Consider the following 5,992-nt stretch of genomic DNA (forward strand, 5'->3'; position numbering starts at 1 on the left):
GGAGTCACACACTTACTATAATGTTGTAGTTCCTGTCTCATGGAGACCCAGCATCTCCTTCAGTCAATAGTTTCTCGTTATGAGAACTCACTCAGGTATGAAGACAAGGCAAGAAATTATGACTTTTCATTGAGATATCCAAGTCAAACTTTTGCTCATTATTTTCTACCTCTTTTGATTATGTGTGTGAACCAATACCCTTGTTGGTGACTCATCTATCTTGCCATTTCACATAGTAACCATTTCCATGGATACTTTGGGATAGTTCCCATCCCCACCCAGACAGCAGCCATTTCAACCCAGTTTCTCATTGTGGTGACTGCACTCCCTTCGCTTCTGACAATTAAGTGCTTCCCTGTGGCCCCTGTTAATCTGGAATCCTACCATCCCCTTGCTACAATGGACCCCAGTCTTTTAATCACATGTCCTTCTATCCCTGGTTTAAGAAGGACTATGCTTCCCCACAATGTTGGAATCTGCCTGATCAGCAAATTCCTCATCATGTTAATAAACAACATGTCCTCCAAGCTCTCCTAGGGAACATAGTCAGATACGGGTATTTCAGTCTTCCATAATGAACCCATTTTTGCATGCTCATTTTTTAAATTGGTTTCTTTCTTTCTCCACAATCTATTACCATAGTGCCAGGATCTCTACTTCATTTCATGTGACCCATCACTTTTTCCAAGCTACTAAGAGTTATCCCAGTCTTACATTAGACCTATCATATAAGACTTTGCTAGGTATTAAATCCTGTTTCAACAGAACAACCCCATATGAGAAAACTGTCCATTACATAGCTTTATATTCTGCCAGGACCCTCAGGATCTCCCCCAGGCATACTCTTTGAGCATACATGCAATCAAGTCCTAGATATCACGTGGAGTATGTAACTCATTTCCTTCCTTAGCAGGCCATCAATTCCCTAGCTAGGTCATGCTGAAATGTGGCCCAAATTATCAGCGTGACCTCCACATGAGGGAAAGCACAGGCAGATCTGAGGATTGTCTTATAAGGCATCTGCCTCATTTGAGACCGTGGCATAGTATTCATGAAGGAAGCTTTCACTTCCAACAAGAGAAAAGGGGGCTTACTAGCCATTTCTGTGAGCCACACATGTTCAGGGGACGATGCAGTTGTAAGGTGCTCATCTACTCAGATATTCCTATCCCAAACTTCAGAGTACTACTCCTTTATTTCAGAGCCCTAAATTTTGCACAGGAAACTTGCCTAGGCTGAGAATTTAGCCTCCATTAAAGTTATTCCACTTACAAATGAGCCATGAGCCTGATCTCCAAATCTGTCTGCTTTCTAGCTACAAGAGAAGGATGTCTCTTTAAATGATGCTAATGAGGTTTTCCGACTCTCACATTTTGCTTTAAATGCCAAATAATAGAACTGAGTCTGTGTATTAAGCAGACTGTAAGATGGCTCCCAGTAAGCCTTGCCTTGTAGTGTTCATGACATTGTGTAATCCACTCCGTTAAGTATGGGCTGGCTTTGTGACTTATTTTTAACCAACAGAATATGACAAAAGTGATGGGACATCACTTCCATTATTAGGCTACATAAGATTGTCACTTCCCTCTTGCTACCAGAATCCCTCTCTTGCTGGCTTTGATCAATTAATCTTGCCACCCATGTGGCAAGAACCTGAGGATGGCCTTCAGTGAATAGTTCACAAGGAGCTGAACCCTGTCAACAATCACATAAGCTTGAAAGTGGATACCTCCCCAGTTGAACCTTCTGTTGACACCCTAGCCTTAAATGATACTTAGATAGTAGCCTTGTAAAAGACTCTAAAGTAGAGGACTTAACTAAGACATCCCTGGACTCCTGACCCATAGAACATGGAGATAATAAGTGTGTATTGTGTTAAGCTCCCTAATTTGTGATAATCTGTGACAAAGCAATAAATACCTAATACATCCTATTATTTTATCTCTTCAATGCATCAGTGATATTTAGCAACAATTAGCCATAACTTTAGAGTTCCAATTTCCCCATACCTCTCAAAGCCAGAGACATTACATCAGCTACTGTATCCCCTTCTACCTGTATTTCAACCCAGTTTGCCATCATGGGTGAAAATTTCAGCCAGAGGAGGCAAATATTTTCTGGAAAGAACCAGATCGTAAGTTTTAGGCTTTGAGATCATATGGTCTCTGTCTCAAATACTCAGTTCTGTCTAAAATTTGTTAAATGAATGTGTTCCAACAAAACGTTATTTACAAAAAGAAGTGAGTTGGGTCTGGCCCACAGCCATAGTTTGCTGACCCCTGATCTTAACAATCACCCTGGTATATGATGCCAGGGATTAATAATGCACCTACCACCAGGGATAAGAGCCTTATTACCATCCACCTCCCGAATGTCAGCTTAGTCTCTGCTTCTTAGGACCACTTCCAGTATCATTCAACTTGACTTGGGATCCCTAAAAGCGGAAACTAAGAAAATGATTCTTATAAAACAGATTTATTGAGGGAGTACTTTGGGGGAAGGCCAAGGAAGGACAGGGTTAAGGAAGAAAGCTAAGTAAGAAGTATGTTCAGCTGAAAACTGTGAGAGCTTGGTCCTACAAGAAGCTCTGGAGCACCAGAGGTCAATTCGCCCTTAGAGTATGTGTGTAGGGGTGGGGAAGGGGGTGCAGGCAGGGAAGGAGGAGCTTTCATATTCCTTATATCAATAAAGTATTGACTGTTGGCTGCCTGGGTCGGGGAATGGCTCAAGTAAAGCAATTTCCCTTCTCAGGGAAGGGAAGTAGCTGGGTATAGGTACTTTCCCATTCCTTCTTTGGGATAACCCATTTACCCCAATTATATTTCTGTTTATGACCTGAACACATTTTCATTAATTTCTAAGGAATGGAAATAGGATGGTCAAAATACAAGAATATTAATAATGCCAAAAAGGATGCAAAATAATTCCTGTTCATTTTGGTTTTGTATTTGATAGGTGTTACCACTTTTCTTTGCCCATTTGTCAAAACTAGAACCAACATAGTCAAAGTGAACAGAATGGAATGACAGTTTGGGGAGCAATAACAAAAAACATGTGCAGTAGCAGGATAAAACACAAATAGCTCAAAGTTCTCATATCACCTGGTGCTCACTATTAAATAGTGTAATAACAATCACCCTAGAGACCAGTTGCTCCAGTTTCCATCCCACGCTATCCCTTACTGGAGCTGTAAACTTGGGTAAGATATTTAAATGTCTGTGACTCCTCAGTTTCCTAATCTGTAAATCGGGGTTAATACGAGTATCTACCTCATGAGATCACTGTGAACAAAAATGAACTAATACATGAAGTGTTTACAATAGTGTTTAGTGCATAGTGTACACTGAGCCTTAGCTTGATTATTGTTGATGTTGCATTATTTGTGATCACTCACTTATCTACTATCTTATTTAATGTAGCTTTTTCAATGCACCTTAATTTGGGTTTTGGGCTCTATTACCTCTTATTTCTATACTTTGAAATATTTGAAAATATAATTAGAATAGTCTACTCTCAGCAAAAATTCAAGTCTCTTTCCTAGACCCAAAGGAAAATTCTGCAAAGAAGCCATATTCTTGAGTTCCTTCTGTAGACAAACAGTTAAAAGTGTACCTATGCTTTTAAGCAAAAACCATTAAAAAAGAGTATCTCTATTCACAACTAAGATGATTATCCTTTAGTAATGAATCTAAAGAGGCTCCAATTTTTTGTAAGGTAAAATGATGCCTAAATTATGCGAAGTTTGTTGGCATGGCTGACCATAAGCAAGAAGCTTCGGAGAGTTCAAAAATAGAGGCTTCTGTATATTTCTGTACATAGATAGACAACTATGTATGTATGTAGAAACACATAAAGAATATTGTTCATTATATGTTTATATACACGGGCTCAGGAGAGTACAAGCTTCCAATTTTTAGATTTATAAATATACTTCTGAATCTATAATAATGCAGAGTACAAGATTTTGTACATTGGAGACAGATGAAATATATCCGATCCCCATCATCTGCCTGGCACTTCTCTTCATCTTTATAAATCACTGCTCAATAAACAAGAAAATAGGAATCAAGCAACCATGGCTATTTGGAAGAAAGATCACAATTATTTGACGAATGAAACATCTGGAAAGGGATCACGGCCTCATTATCTTTCAAAAATCGTTAATGAAAGTCTTCTTTTAGTTCACTGAAGAATTCAAAGTGGAAAAGCCTCATCAAACATTAACTAAGAAAATGTATGCCAATGCTTTGGATAAGTCGTCATTCTGCGCCATAAACATTTATCCTGCAGATGGTTTTTGAAACTACCAGTTTCCTTATTATAAGAAAAAGTTAAGTTGGTATATTTGTTTTAGATTATATTACAGAACTTTTCAACAGTTGGGATTTTTAAAAACATTTATTCCATTCCTTTTCCTATTTAAACTCAGTGGCTTGAATTGAACAAATCATAATGTAGTAGGAATTCTCATACTTATCAGGTGAAAGATTGGCCTCACCTATTATGTGTCTCCTTGACAATGTAAAAATCCATTTTAAAAAATTAGAAATCTTTTGAAATCCTACCTTTCAGAAAGAAAATATTTAAAACTTGATAAGCCAATCGACAGCAAACAGCTTTTGAAAAGCAATTACATTGAAAAAGTAAATCATTTTCAACCCAAATGTGATTGTGCCTTTCTGGTCTTAAAATGTATTATTTTATAAGAATATAAGTATAATAGGATAAGTAGCAACTGGTGTAAAGTGAAGCAGAAAACACATTTAATATAAACACACTGCATTGTGTCTATTTGATTCAATCACCAAACACTTATTGAGCACTGACTAGATGTCAGGAACTGACAGGTGCTAAGAAGGCAAAAATGAAATGGTGGTTACTGCCTTCAGGGAACTCCTAGTCTAATGGAGGTGACAGACACTTCTACAGCTATCTATAATAGAGTGTGACATGTGCTATGCCAGCAGCACCAGCTAAGTATTACAGGAGCAGGGGGGCAGGGGGTGGGAAGTAACCTCTTGAATCCAGTTTGAAATTGAGAAATGCAATACTTTTTATGAACTAAGGATCACAAAGAAAGTCAGTCATTATATAAATGAAGATAAACAAAAGCCTTTGAGGGAACAAATTTAGAGGACAATTCTTAACTGTACCTTCCCAGTAAACATGGGAGTAATAACACTAAGCGAATTGAAAGATTGTGAACAATGTGCCTATTTTTACATCTCAAGAGTATTTTTGCAGGACGTAAGTTGTAACTGTAATGACAGACTTCATTCTGTGCAGTGGCAGTCCTGTAACTGCTGTGAATGTACTCAACTTCATTAAAATCATTAACAATTACCAAAGATCGTTATTTCAACATGGCAGTCAACCACACGCTAAAACTAAATTTGCACCGAAGAATGTTCAGTACTGGGGCAAATGTGGTCAAAATTGATTAACATTTAAGAAAATTACAATGTCACAAAAACTGAAGTGCCAAGCTCTTCATTCCGTTAATAAAACTTACTTAGCTTGGCACAATATAAATAATCATATGAGCCTGCAATATGAATGTATTGCTTTAGCATTTGCTTTCATAGCTCTTTGGGCTACTAAACAGTAGTTCTATATCTGAGTGTCTTAGTCCATTTGGGCTGCTATAACAGAATGCTATCGACTAGGTGGCTTATAAGCAACAGAAATTTATATCTCACAGTTCTGGAAGCTGAGAAGCCCAAGAGCAAGGCGCCAGCAGATTCAGCGTCTGGTGAGGGCTGCTTCCTGGTTCATAGACAGCTGCCTTCTCCTTGTCCTTACAGGTCAGAAAGGGTGAGGGAGCTCTCTGGGGCCTCTTTTATAAGAGCACTATTCCCATTCATGAGGCCTCTACCTTCATGACATAGTCACCTAGCCAAAGTCCCACCTCCTAATACCATCACAGTGGGAACTAGGATCTCTCTCTCTCTCTCTCTCTCTCTTTTTTTTTTTTTTTTTTAACAACTGGTAA

The sequence above is a fragment of the Rhinopithecus roxellana genome, chromosome 12 (assembly GCF_007565055.1).
Source record: "Rhinopithecus roxellana isolate Shanxi Qingling chromosome 12, ASM756505v1, whole genome shotgun sequence".
In the NCBI taxonomy this organism is placed as follows: domain Eukaryota; kingdom Metazoa; phylum Chordata; class Mammalia; order Primates; family Cercopithecidae; genus Rhinopithecus; species Rhinopithecus roxellana.